The sequence below is a fragment of the Alosa alosa genome, chromosome 7 (assembly GCF_017589495.1).
Source record: "Alosa alosa isolate M-15738 ecotype Scorff River chromosome 7, AALO_Geno_1.1, whole genome shotgun sequence".
In the NCBI taxonomy this organism is placed as follows: Eukaryota; Metazoa; Chordata; class Actinopteri; order Clupeiformes; family Clupeidae; genus Alosa; species Alosa alosa.
The window spans coordinates 7,763,087-7,778,501 of record NC_063195.1 but is presented as its reverse complement, the minus strand read 5'-3'; the positions used below and the strand labels follow the sequence as shown (position 1 = coordinate 7,778,501).

At 40.6% G+C, this 15,415-nt stretch overlaps 2 protein-coding genes and 1 pseudogene across 2 annotated transcripts in view; 1 reads left to right on the top strand and 2 right to left on the bottom strand.

The window, feature by feature from the left end:
- LOC125297720 (zinc finger protein 135-like) overlaps positions 1-15,415 on the top strand; it is a 186,744-nt gene that overhangs the window by 36,772 nt on the left and 134,557 nt on the right. The window lies entirely within an intron of this gene.
- LOC125297343 (zinc finger protein 239-like) overlaps positions 1-15,415 on the bottom strand; it is a 28,077-nt gene that overhangs the window by 6,123 nt on the left and 6,539 nt on the right. The gene's annotated exons all lie outside the window — the stretch shown is intronic.
- Positions 1,012-7,060, bottom strand: LOC125297272 (annotated as a pseudogene).

Sequence of the window (15,415 nt, the reverse complement as noted above, 5' to 3'; positions counted from 1 at the left end):
GTTATGAAACAGCTTCAGATAGACAATCCAATCATTTTGGCTCTGAGCCCAAACAGAACAAACATCAGACTGGGTCTGATTAAAGTACCTGGCCATACACTGGCGTGCCTACACTGGATTGTGAGGGATGTTAGTACAAAGCTTGACCCAGCAGTTAAGACGGTACTTTATAATTGAGTCACTAGTTGTCTGCGGAAAGCTTTGTACTGCCATTTTGAGGAACACACCACATCTGTTGATCTAGGACATCTGTGCTGCACTCACTGCCATTCTGTTTGGTTCTTGTGAACCTGAAGGTTGTGGGGAGCTAATCCCCAAATATGAACACTTTCAAGGGGAGGTTTCATCACACCACAACCACAGAATAGTCACACCTGACTTACAGGAGTAGTTTACTTCAGGACCATACAAACATAGCACTTTACACAGTCGACACAGCTTGCACTGGTTTTGGAGATGAACTCATTGATCGGTTTTAGAACAGTGTATACAGATATTTGACCTGGACTTCATTATCCATAATCTCCCTACATACAAACTGGAACATGCAAAAGAGATACTATGAATAATGCATGAGGTTTTTGATGACATCGAACAAAGTCAAACTAATTTGTTTGATGACTGTGTTGTTCAGGATGACCGTGTTCAGGTTCACATGGATTACACTGTATCTTATCCTCATCCACGTCATCAAAGTAACCAATCCCCACCAAGTAACTTGGAATCAGGCTTGTCAATGTTGAAGATTTCAGACTAGCTTCAAATTCAGGCTCAAATTTGTAGATTCAGGGTCCTGTTGTTATGCAAATGCCTTTTTTTTACCTCTGTTACATTAATATTTTTGAATAAAATTAAAATGGTTTATACTTCTCTACTGGTTGGCGATGTTTCTGCATTTAAAAGACAAACAATAAGACATGTCAAAGATTTTTAATATCTACACATAATAGGTAATGTTAGAAGATATACGCTGAACTTTGAACATACAACCAATAAGAAAACACACAAAAATGGTTTCAAGAATGTGGATACTACTAAACTATTATATGAAAACACAATTATTTACATTGTCATTTATGAAAACATTATTTACAAATTACCATCACCATTTACATTTCACATTTACTTAATTATTTAAATAGGCACATTTTGCCAGTCCATTATTTTGGACTTCATCCACATCTCCTGGTAATTGAGCTTTGCCAATAAGTTTCTCTTGAAATTCGGGAATGCATGATACTGCCTGCCTGGGTGATTTTTGTTGGGAAAGTTGTGTCTCCCTGAAAACGTTTAACAGTGTTAAAACGTCCTCCTGTTCTCGGGCCACATGATGAATGCCAGCCGGCCTTGTCAGCTCCAGCTCTGTGTCCGTTTTGTCCATTAGCTCTTTGACATTGCCAATGGACCTACTGATTCTGGCTGCTGACATTTCTGACATGTTTGGTCCCAATCCTCTCATAAATGATTTGAGAAAATTGTTTAGGTGTTCCAGGTGGAGGTCAAGTGGATGGAAAATGGGTGACAACCTGAAATATAAGTGAACACATCAGTTTGAAGCATTACAGTATAGCCTAATAAGTATAACGTGCATTGACAATACATTGGAAAATACAGACTGTTAAATATGGTGACACCAGATGCAATTGCTGAGCAGGTCAGAGAAACACTGCCCACCCCCCACAGAGGTGCAGAGCACAAAAGTGGGGGTTGGATAACATGCTAGTCCATTACAAAATGAAGTTTCTACATATTGACAAAGTGACAGAGGCCAACTTACACATCAGGTACAAGTTTATCCTGGTAACATTTGCTCACACTACACTGAAATTCGGGCTGGCTTCCGGAATACTAGGCATGTCAAAATATGACTAGATGATTTAATCATAGATAGATTTCACAGAAATGAGGAGTGTGGGAATGCACAGTGTTTATCACATTGGACAATAATCACGACTCACTATTAACTCATGTGAAACGTGGCAATCGAGGTTATTCTCATAGTCATATCATAAGTAGAAATGTATTAACAAGCTTACCTCTGTAATGCTTCTTCGCGTTTTTGTACCGGTTGGAGTTGACGGATTGGGGCAGAACTTCTTCAGAGTCCGGGGCGTCTTGGAAGGAGTAGGCTACCGGTCTCTTTTCTCTGATGCCTCAGATGAACACGGTTCTTCAGGCTGGTCTCCTTCGTCGTCTGTCCATTTTTTAAACACGGGCATGTCGCGTTCCAACCGTGTTATAAAGTTCTGACAGGACCGACAAATGCGATGCGATTTGTTTGCCGTGTTGTAATCCTATACGGATAACTTGATCGTATATGCATTCACCTTTACTGTTTCTCTCAAAAATGAAGTTTGTGTGTTGAAGAACTCTGTGTATCCTTACATTAATTTTACAACACCTGTAAAAATCGCTCACACTCATCTTCTTCTTCTACTTCTTCCAGCGTGCAGTTGAGTTCTGTTGACATCAACTATGCGTCGCTTAACATACGTCACACACTCCGTTGCTCTGATTGGTTGTAGGTCTATCCAATTGAGTGCAGAGGGATTTTTTCCCAGGTTCGTTTGAAACACGCCCCATAATCAAAGCTCAATGGAGCAGTATCAGACTCAAATTCTGACTAGAATTGAGTATGACTACGTCAGGCTAAAAACCCTACTGATCGAGATTTATGCCCATTTGGCGTTGCAGAAGCTGTGGCAAATACATCGGTGGCACTCACTGCAACGGTGTGCAAGTGTTCAGAATCCCTCACTAAATTGTGATGAGAATCCCATTCATTAATATAGTCAAATCAGTTTTGCTAATATTTAACTCATAGTGTGAACCCTCTGATGGGTCTTAAGAGTTGAGCGCTGTCTGAACCTCTTTCCACATTTAATGCACAGATATGTCTTTTCTCCTGTGTGGACCTTCTGGTGTTGTATTAGACCAGATCTTTGATTAAAGGCCTTTCCACAGAGCACTGATACGGCTTTTCTCCTGTGTGGATCCTCTGGTGTTTCTTTAGATAAGACATTTGACTAAAGGCCTTTTCACAGTCAGAGCACTGATACGGCTTTTCTCCTGTGTGGATCCTCTGGTGTTTCTTTAGATAAGACATTTGACTAAAGGCCTTTTCACAGTCAGTGCACTGATACGGCTTTTCTCCTGTGTGAATCTTCTGGTGTTCCTTTAGATAAGACCTTTGACTAAAGGCTTTTTCACAGTCAGAGCACTGATACGGCTTTTCTCCTGTGTGAATCTTCTGGTGTCCCTTTAAATAAGACATTTGACTAAAGGCCTTTCCACAGTCAGAGCACTGATACGGCTTTTCTCCTGTGTGAATCCTCTGGTGTTTCCGGAGACGAGAGACAAAACTAAAGGCCTTTTCACAGTCAGAGCACTGATACGGCTTTTTCCCTGTGTGAATCCTCTGGTGTTCCTTTAGATAAGACCTTTGACTAAAGGCCTTTTCACAGTCAGTGCACTGATACGGCTTTTCTCTTGTGTGGATCCTCTGGTGCTTCCGGAGACGAAAGACAAAGCTAAAGGCCTTTCCACAGTCAGAGCACTGATACGGCTTTTCTCCTGTGTGGATCATCTGGTGTTCCTTTAGATAAGACCTTTGACTAAAGGCCTTTCCACAGTCAGAGCACTGATACGGCTTTTCTCCTGTGTGAATCCTCTGGTGTTCCTTTAGATGAGCCCTTCGACCAAAAGCCTTTTCACAGTCAGAGCACTGATGCAGCTTTTCTCCTGTGTGCCCTGTGTGTTTCTCCTTCAGGTGTTTTGTTAGATTAGATCTGTGACTAAAGGCCTTCCCACAGTCAGAGCACTGATACGGCTTTTCTCCTGTATGTGTGCGCTGATGGATTTTGACCTCTGCCTTAGTGTTGAATCTCTTCCCACATGTAGTACACTGATACGGCTTTTCTCCCGTATGTGTGCGCTGATGGGTGTTGACCAGTGACCTAGTCTTGAATCTCTTTCCACAGTCAGAGCACTGATACGGCTTTTCTCCTGTGTGGATCCTCTGGTGTTTCCGGAGACCAGAGACAAAACTAAAGGCCTTTCCACAGTCAGAGCACTGATACGGCTTTTCTCCTGTGTGGATCATCTGGTGTTCCTTTAGATGAGACTTTTGACTAAAGGCCTTTTCACAGTCAGAGCACTGATGCAGCTTTTCTCCTGTATGCATTGTCTGGTGTTGCTGGAGAGATGAGAGTTGCCTAAAGGCCTTTCCACAGTTAGAGCACTGATACGGCTTTTCTCCTGTATGTGTGCGCTGATGGATGTTCACCGCTGCTCTACTCTTGAAACTCTTTCCACATGTAGCACACTGATACGGCTTTTCTCTTGTATGTGTGCGTTGATGGGAGGTTACCTCTGCTTTACTTTTAAAACTCTTTCCACATGTATTACACTGATAAGGCTTTTCTCCAGTGTGGATCTTCAGGTGTTGTATTAGATTAGACCTTTGACTAAAGGCCTTTCCACAGTCAGAGCACTGATACGGCTTTTCTCCTGTATGTGTGCGCTGATGGGTGTTTACCTCTCCCCTAGTCCTGAAACTCTTCCCACATGTAGTACACGGATGTGGCTTTTCTCCTGTGTGGATCTTCAGGTGTTCCTGGAGATGATAAGATCGACTAAAGGCCTTCCCACATGTAGTACACTGATGTGGCTTTTCTCCTGTGTGGATCTTCAGGTGTGACTTGAGATTACTCTTCCTACAGAAAGTTTTTCCACACTCAGTACAATGATGGGTCTTTCCCGCAGTAGGTCTCATCTCATCTGTGTTGATTTATTGATGATTTATAGGAGAAAAAAAAGAGAAACACTAATTATTAATGTTAATTCAACTTTGTTATATAAGATTCACACTATAAAAATTCACACTAAATAAAAAATTTGCAACTTACCTGTAGGGTAGGAGGAGTATTTCTGAATATCTTCTCTGAAATTAGAGTCTTCCTCTTTGATTATTTCCATTAGTGGAGGCAGCTGTTCTTCACAGTTAAAGGTTGATATGTGTGTTTCAGTCTTGCAGTCATTATCCAGTTTAGGGTTTTCTTTTACCTTATGAACTGCAAACAGGTACTCTTGAAGGAAATCATCAAACTCTTCTTTTATCTCATTCACTGGCATGGGCAGTGGTATTGATTCAGTAAATCCTGACATGTCAGACTCCAGATCTATGATGGGAGAAAAATTCAGTGAAATATTATATCAATTGAAAGATTAAAAAGCAAACAATTGCAAATAAATGTTCTGTGTTTAGAGGATGAAATGAAGCATGGGGGAGAAGGAGAAGATTGTGGGTAATGAACAAAGAAAGCTTCCATTATGGATGGGCATGATTAATCGACGATCAATAGTTGATCATTAAGATTTTCTTCGATCACGTTAATTTGTTGTCGATTAAACTAATGCAGGTTGCGTTACATAGTGTCTTGAAGCAATACATTTCACTGTGTGAGAGCAATTAAACATTATACCACCCGGGGACAATATTTGATGCTAGGCTACTCAGTTACCTATGAGTTTCCGTTTTGATTTATGAAGAGTTCACGGTGAAGTGTGGCGTGGGACCATTTTATCGTTTAAAAAACGATAACGTTAGTTCACTGCAAACACTGCCATGTAATAATTGCCTACCAGTAGGGCTATCAGTGCACGAGCAATAGAAGAATTTTTTTCAATTTAACTCGAAAAAAAGAGCTCTTCTTAATATTTTATATAGGGCTTATTCGCAAACACCGCCGTGGCCATATTGTTGATATGACATTCAAGTTCCATAGGCTATTCTATGTGACAATCGCCTGTAGCGTGTAGATTTGAGCTGAGCAGGGCACAGTAGCCTAACAGCTTCATCTCGTCAATATCAAGAGTAGATAAACTTAATCGTTGTGGACCCCTATCTAATAGACTCAATAGCATTAAGTAAATATCCGTCAATTGTCAGCTGTAACTTACCCCGATATTTATTTATAGCATAACTGTTATGTTACATCGGCACACGTCGCAGCTGAAGGCGTTCAAGTCGCAAGGTCGGCGCACTTTTTTGTTCCACGACATTATGTTTAAACATGCATGATCGCAGAGAATAAAGCTGCATCTCATTGGACTGCAATTGTATCTTGCGTTTGCCTGTTGCTCACAACCTGCAGCCAAGGACTTTAAACTACTTTATCAAAGTGGGTTAGCCAGTGATTGTTCTATCTGATACAGGAGGACCTATACAACGGTATGGTCTGGATGCCGAAAAGGCTAACATATTTCTCTGTAACATTTCCAAAATCCAAGTGAACAAAACACTATACAAATATCCTAGGGCGCACCATCAAAAAATATATTAGCCTAGGCTACTGTAAAATGTTGGCCAACATTGGCTACCTAGCAATGGCATCTATGCAAATGCAATATGTCCAAGGTAATCTACTGTAGGCGACTACATCAGGCTACTGCTGATTCGCATATTGCATAAACGTCTAAAACGTATTTAACTGAAGCCCACAGAGGACAATATAATATAGTAGGCTATTAATAATACAGATACAATAATGGCGATGGATGTGAGGAGTTGGCTGCATGTTAGCCTTTTTTATCCTATTTAGCCTCTCATTCTCTTCTTGTTTTCTGACCATAGTTGTCAACGTTGAGCATTGAAAATAAGGGAGATTTCCCAGGTTACTCACCCAAAATACAAGGAAATTTCAACATTTGTCTTTCTGTTGCTATCCCTCTGCTGAGAGCAATAATTTGCACTATAAAACTGCTGCACTAACTAAACGAGGTGTGAAGCTAGGTCTAATGAGAAATTATCCAGAGTAAAATGCACTTTAGATCGATTTACGGATGATTGGGAGTACATACGTTGAGTTGACATCCAAATCATGTCATTCGGATGTGTTTTGAGAAAGTTCGATGTTACCGTTTTTAGTCAAAGCTTGTTAGCGTGGAAGTGAGAAGGGCATATTATTTCGCCGCTACAAAACGCTATTTTTATACCTCTTCTACAGTTCCAAACAACATTGCACTTACGTGGTAGTGAGTAGAGGGTCCCTAAAGCCAAACCGAAGTCTTTATGTGGTCGGATAGAGAGTCCAGAATGAATTTCATCAAGCCAGTTTCCGGAAATGTTGCCATCTTCTGCTTTTGATAGCGGTATGCACGCTACCGCATCGCAGAGAGCTTTAACTGCCACAAGTTATTCTTCTTGTGATAAATATCTTGAGGAAAAACATGCTGTATTTTTGTATTTTCATAGCATTTTTAAATTCATAAAAAGTTAAATAAATAATGAATTTTAATATAGGCCTAGAAATATTAATGATTAATCGAGTCGATCGTTAATTCTCCCGACAATCAACTAAGAAAATTTAATCGAATGCCTATCCCTAGCTTCCATACTTACTTTGGTCTTGCTCAAAATGCCATCAATGCACATAAAATTCACAGCCATTCTCTCTCTCGGATCAGCTTGACAGTCTATTCATTTATTGCATTGCATGTAAATGCAATGGACCATCATCACTGTTCTTCTTATTATCGTCTTTTATTATTCTTCTTCCGACCAAGTTTGACGTTTAATGACACTAAAACCACCGAACCGTTTGACGTCATTCAAACACTCCTACAAAGGCCCTGTAACGGAAAATTGTACAATGCATTTTTTTTACGTTTGTGAACTTTATACTTTTTGAGATATTTATGATAAAAGAGCAACAAATTCCCATTGAGTTAACATTGACCGCTGTGGCGGCAACTTTTAGCATTGTGACGTGACCTGCAGCTGAAAGCAATCAACCACTGCAATCTCTCTACCACTGGAGCTGTGAGTCTTTTGAACGTTCGTCTTATTGCCTGCCGTGATCCCACTTTAGGCTACTTGCTCGTAACTGACTGTACTTCTCTAATTACAGACAAGGTAAGTGGTCCGATTTTTGGCATTTGACTCATTTATGTCGTCAAACATTATGTTGTATGAAATGATAGGTCACAAATAGCCAAACTAACGTTATAACGTTAGGGGAATAGTTAACGTTAGCACCCACCTTATCAGCGTTAATAGGCCTAGCAGCTACTGTATGTCGTCAACTTTAAAGTGACCGTAGGTTTCGATAACGTTAGCTAACGACAATCAAACCTAACATTGCTCCCAGCTAATCACTGACGTTAACGTTACATTTGCTCACTAACCAGCATTAAAGTGCGTATGTCAGGTTAAAAAACATTTTTGACAAATGAAGGGACATGAAGCAAGAGTAGTGATTTTTCTTGAAAAATCAACTTTAAATTCAATAGAACAATATTTACAGCTATTTTTATAACTGAATTTATGAACATTCAAGGAAACATTCCAGACACAATGATGACCTCATAAGAGGGAGTCCAGCAAAGTTGGTCAATTAAAACACATGGGATAAGGGATCACACAGTAGGTTTTTTTACACTGATGAGGCCAAAAACACGACTTCATTACAGTGTCATGCTAGAGCAGTGTTTCTCAAACTTTTTCAGACCAAGGACCACTTAATCAATAAAAAAAAAACCTCACGGACCACCTAGCTAAAAAAAGAGTAGACCTACTTAAATAGTTATTTACACAATAGGCTTACTCACTGAGCCACGTTGCTTATTTTCTTTGCACCTTGCTTATTGTGTCAGAGGATTCATATGATTTAAACTGGCATAACTTACATAGGCAGCGTTGCAGAACTGTTTGGATTTACATATAAGTTGGTTCAATATGGCAAACAACTCATCTATATTATATTTTACCACGTCTGCTCGCGGACCACTTGGGATAGCTTGCGGACCACCAGTGGTCCCCGGACCACACTTTGAGAAACACTGTGCTAGAGTCTACTACCTGCCTGACATAAAAATATCCCGATACCTTTTTTCTTTACTGGCAACCATTATTGATCTTAAAAATGTGATATGGGTAAGTAGCAATACTTGAACATGCCAGTTGTGTCACTTACCATCACATATAGGCCATTATATAGCCTAAACTAAGTAGAATCAGTAAGCAACTCATTAGTCTATGTTCAGCCAACCATGGGCATATATGCTTAGAGACCTGACTATAAAACCATCCTACCTCACATATACCACCAGTGTGGTGGTGACCGTGTATTACATTTCGTGTGTGCCTGTCTGTGTGCACATCGTGCCAACCATACATCGCTGACATTAACACTTACATTCATTCCTAAAAACATGTGACCATATCTCAACATATCTGCACATACCCTTGAACTATACTGAGACGTAGATCTGAGATCTACACTGAGACATTCTGAGTATTATATTGTTACAGGAGGACTATGCCGACAACTATATGAAGCATGCATACATTTAAATCATACAATTTGCTGTGACACTTAGGTGTGCTGTTAGACCTCTGTTGTTAGACCTGAGATAATCTGAAGAGCTGCATCTTATTCTTCAGTCTATATCACCATCAAATGTGACCTATTACTATTAACTGAGACCTCTAGTTCTTGCTGCCAGTTCAGAATTACCACTGATAAATAGATCGGTCTTAGGATAATATGATTGGCATTATCAAGTTCTGTAAGAATGCAAATTCAGTAGACATCTGGTTTCTCTCTAATCATTATTGGGTAACTTTAAAATTGGTTTCAACAACTGTTTTTATTTTTTACTTCAAGCTTACATTGGAGTGTTCATACTGCTGTATTCTGCTGTATTAAAACAAAGAATGTTGATCAACAATGAATTAACAATTTATTTTTACTGTCACATACAGTACTCTAAGCTAACATCTAACCAAATAAGTGTTTTTCAAGAATACTTTAGGTCTATGTAATCTGAATAATTATACTGTAAGTTATATAATGTTATGAACAGCAGCTTTTTTGCATTTTACATTACATTACATTTGGCTGACGCTTTTTAACCAAAGCGACTAACAACATGGTAAACAGTAAGTTTTAGAACAATTCTCACAATTTTAGGACAGTTTAAAAAACATTAGAGTACAGTAAGAATAAGTCGTCGGTGAGTGCTGTTTTAACAGTTACTTGTCAGTTTAAAACGGCTGGTGAGTGCTAGGATCAGTAAGACTTGTTGTAAGTGTTGCTATGAGAGTAGATGTTCTCTAAAGAGCTGGGTCTTCAGGAGTTTTTTGAAAGTGGAAAAGGATGTCCCTGCCCTTGTAGGAACTGGAAGTGTGTTCCACCAACGAGGATCAACAGATGAGAAAAGTTTGGATTGGCTTGAGCTGCATGCGGGTGGTAGAGCTAGGCGTGGATTAGTCAGAGGAGCGCAGCGGTCTGGAGGTAGTGTAAGTCTGTATGAGGGCATTCAAGTAGGTGGGAGCAGAACCGGAGACTACTTTGTAGGCAAGCGTTAGAGACTTGAATTTGATGCGGGCATATAGGTAGCCAGTGTAGCTGGATGAGCAGCGGGGTAACATGTGCCCTTTTGGGTTGGTTGTAGAACAGGCCCCCCGCCCGTTCTGGATCATCTGAAGTGGTTTCACTGCGCAGGCTGGGAGACCTGTCAGGAGGGCATTGCAGTAGTCGAGTCGTGAGATGACTATTGCCTGAACCAGAAGTTGGGTAGCATCTTGAGTCAAGTAAGTCCTGATTTTCCATTATGTTGTAGAGTCGAAAACGGCATGACCGGGCGACTGAGGCAACATGATCTGAGAAGTTTAGTTGGTTGTCGAGAACAACTCCTAGATTTCTTGCAGTCCTGGTCGGTGAAACAGACAGGGAGTCAAATTTGATGTTGATGTCGCGGGTGTATCAGGGCTTAAATTTCACTGCGGGATTGCGGGTATTGGCGCATAATTTGTTCAAGTCCCGCAACTCTAGCCATCATAATCACGAAATTCCGCATACACTTTTACAGCCTGTCTGATGGCGTTAATATAGCCTAATCATTAAGTGGCGTGAATCGCGGTGCTATTGACCGGACTGATCAACTACCGAGTTGAATTGAACATAGCCTCATGCAGGCGCACACACACACGGAGAGTGAGAGAGAGAGAGAGAGAGAACCACTTTGGCGCTTATGCAAATAGGGCTACTTTACCATGGCAAACTTTTACATCTGGAAAGAGCTCCTTGGTAACTATCCTGCTAGCTCAGGTCCGTCAACACTTGATCCCAGAAAGATTGTCTTCGACATGTCAACATTTATTGTATCTAATGACATAGAAAACATAATGATTTGCATACACATACCGCACTATGCACAACTTTTATTCACTAGCGACTACAGCCTGAAACCGTCAGGTTGAAGGGGGCTAATTACTCCATAGAATTACTCTCAGGTATTTTCTTTAAAGTGACAGGCACTCAATTACACCTACTCATCACCAATGTGCACTCAATTGGACCTACAGACCTAAGTGTTATAGGTTAAACGTCAATATGAGGCATTCAAATTACTAAATATGTTTAGCTAGTAGTAATTACTAGTAAAATGCTATACTTTAAAAAATGCATTATTAAATAAATACACTCTATATGAATTCAAAAATATATGATAGAAACATATCACATAAGCTATCATTTTCAGTGTGTGTTTGTGTGTGTGGAGAGAGTCAAGCAGAATCTAGGATGTCCACTGTTGTGAATGATCCCACTACAGTATATATTACTGATGACGTCAGGGTGGTGGGGGCCCCAAAATCAAACACTTTTTTAAAAGTATCGGCATTGAAATCGCAATTCTTGACTTGGTATCAGAATCGACCCCCCTCCCCAAATTGTGTAAATCCCCCCTACATGAATAACCTAAGGGGGGAATTCCCCCCCATTTTGAAAAATGAATTTTAAGCCCTGGTGTATGGTGTGTTTAGCTGTGGTGTGCCTTCATCCATGTAGCTATGTCTGAAAGGCAATCCGAGATCCGTGCTGAAACCAAGGGGTCATCAGGTGGAAAGGACAGATAGAGCTGTGTGTCGTCTGCATAGCAGTGGTATGAGAAGCCGCGAACGGATAATCTGTCCCAAGGAGGTGGTGTAGATAGCAAAGAGGAGGGGCCCAGCACTGAGCCCTGGGGACCCTGTGGTGAGATGGTGAGGTGCAGATAGCTGACCAAGCCATGATACGCTAAACGAAAGGCCCTGTGAAGTAGGATTCAAACCAGGAGAGAGCAGAACCGAGATTCCCATGTCAGCAGTATAGAGAGAAGGATACGGTGATTAACCGTGTCAAAGGCAGCCGATAAGTCAAGCAGAATGACTACTGATGACCGAGCGGTCGCCCTGGCTTCTTTTAAGGCTTCTGTTACAGACAGCAGAGCCGTTTCGGTAGAGTGGCCGCTTTTGAACCCAGACTGATTTGGATCCAGAAGGTTGTTCTGTGAAAGGAAGTCAGAGACCTGTTTGGAGACTGCTTTCGCTCAATGCCTTTGGATAGGAAAGGCAGTAGTGAGACAGGGCGGTAGTTCTCGACTTTGAGCAGGGTTGAGAGAAGCTTTCTTAAGTAACGGGTGTTACCCGGGCCATTTTGAATGCTGTTGGAAATGTGCCGGAGGTTAGCGAGGCATTGATCACATGTGTGATAGCTGAGCGATGGTCGGGCTGATGGACTGAAGTAGGCTCGTAGGTATAGGGTCCAGCGAGCATGTGGTAGGACGGCTGCATGTCAGGAGTCTGGACACTTCACTCTCGGGAGAGGCGTGAATGCTGAAAAAAGATGTTCCAGCAGTCCCTAGAGGTTGTAGGAGTGCGGTATCTGAGTCAGATGCGTTGAGTGGGCATGTAGAGAATTGACTGCTGATTGCCGCCACTTTGTTTGTAAAAAAATGAGGCGAGGGTATCTTCAGTAAGGCTGGATGGAGGAGGAGGCAGCTGAGGGTTGAGTAGCGATTTGAAGGTTGAGAAAAAGTTTGAGTGTCTGTAGCTTGTTGATTTTGTCATTGTAGAAAGCAGTCTTAGCAGCAGTGATGCTGGCTGAGAAGGAGGTCAGGAGTGTCTGGTAGTTTTGAGGTCATCAGCTAGTTTGGATTTGTGCCATTTCCTCTCCAGCTGCTCTGAGTTTGGTGCGCCACTTGGGAGGGTATCATTTAGCCATGGATGAGAATGTTTGGATCGAGCTGGCCTTGTGGTAAGAGGGCACAGCTCGTCTAGACACGAGGTCAGTGTGGAGCAGAGCGAGCCAGTGGCCTCATTAACCTCCATGCAATGGTAATTCCCTGGAATTACATTTTCTAGTTTACCTATTGCTCTACCCAGTATTTCTGACATTTACAATAAAATATATAATTCACCAGCTTGTTTAAGTTTGTTTTTTATTTTGAAAAATTTCTTTAAATATTAATAAGGATATAGGCTATTAATTTTCCTCGGACCAGTGAATAGCTTCCATTAGCCGCTCACCACTTAATCAGGGCCCTGGTTTCCTCATTGGTCCCTGGGTAAAAATATACAAGTAGACTATAGATTAATCACATGATTACATACATGTGAAACTAATTTAAACCTTAATATTAATTGTTTGTTTTTTTCTGAAAAAAGGAACATTGACATCACACGATGACGTTAACGTTAACTTAGGTTAATGTTACTCATCCAAACGATATAATGTCATGGCATAACGTTGAGTTAAAGACCACACATTAACAACATTTAAGAAAAGTTATACATCCGAATAACAGTGCAGTTAAATTATTAGTTACGGTAAAACATAAGTACTGGTAATAAAAACTGAAGTTGTTTAACTTGACTAACTAACTGTTAACTTACTATTAACTAACATTAACTGTCAAGTTAACAACACTGATCATTTCAGACTGAGGAAGAGATGCTGCATTTATCCTCCCTTGTCTGTCTTGAGTATTTTCTCACTCAAACTTATGTTCAGAAACACTTTTGAGCACAGAATAACACAAATTAACTTACAGTTGTGCGGTTGCTCTTCAGATGACCCTGTTCCAGCTGTCGCTGTGGCTGCCATTTCTGAGATGCATCTCAGTCTCACGCATGTATAGGCAAAACTGTATCGGACCGGTGTAACGTTGGTAAATCTTCCATTGCACAGAATGATTTTTGTAGCACGTGCAACAAATGACAGTCGAAAGATACAATTACAGTGCTGCTATCAATTTGCTTGGTATAACCGCATTTATAGTTTTATACAAATGCAATCAATCAAATTGGCCTCCATCACTCAACCAACGCTTAACGTAACATTACCTAGGGTCCTTATTGATATTATAAGATTAACGCATTCCTGCAGTAAAAACCAAGCATGTCCGATAAACATCCTCAGATTTATTTCGGCTTCAAGAAGAAATGGGAATTACATTTCATGTGAACATCGTCCTATCCTTATTAGACGTTCTCTGCAGTAAACTACAGTCCTTGTAGAAAGCGTCCATTGTTTTTCCAACCCACTTTTAACTTCCAACAAAATTACGTCTCACTGCAACGATGCGCCATCTAGTGGACAAACGACTACTTATCGCCAATACTGGCAATGCAGCCATAATGATGATGATGAATATTTATTTTGGCTTTCTTTTAATCCTACTGAATTTGTAATTATGTATCGGCCGTTCTAATACCGATAGTATGTGGGTGCCTGTGTGTGTGTGCATGTGTATATGTGTGCACCGCCATCTACAGGCCAATGAGTGTACATTCACTAAATGTACACATAACCTAATTTATTTCAGACCCCCCCATGGATGAAATTCTACAAAACTTGGCATACCCCCAGAGAATGCCAGGTCAATCATACACATAAAATTTGGTGCCGTTCTGAACATCTTAACTGAAGATAGGGCGATTAAAGCAGAATAATATTGCATTTTCATTTTTACCGGGGTAAATCACAAATGAGTGATTATGGGCCAGGTTGATGTGGGCCCTGAGACCAACATACCATAAAAAGATTCTTCATCCTCAGTGCCACGGTTCAGGTAGTTATTTAGGAAAAACTGCTTTTTGCAGTTCGGGGAAGTGGCCCCCGGGACTAAACAAAAAATTTTCCGTAAAAGTCTAGTGGGCTACATACCCACCAAATTTCATGTGCCCCGGTGGTTCGGTGTCCCAGGTATCGTTGACCAAAAATTCAGGAAGCTTCGCTAGCGGCGGTCATAATAAAATGGTCTAAAGCATGAATCGAAAAATGTGATGCATGTGATAAGACAAATTTGAACGTGAAATTGAACTGTTATATTCAACTTACTATTAATATCTCATTGCTTCTAAGCATAATGCATTTAAATGTTAAAACAGCTTGCCATGAATGCACACACAATGGTAAACTCTGCTTTCAAGTTTATCCAGTGTAGGCGGCTTGCCATAAGGTATGTTAAAAAAAAAAATATATATATATATATATATATATATATATATATATTTCGCTTGCCATGTGACTGCCAGGTCATGGACAATGGAATTTGCAAGCAACATAAGGTCGAGGGACTCTGCTTT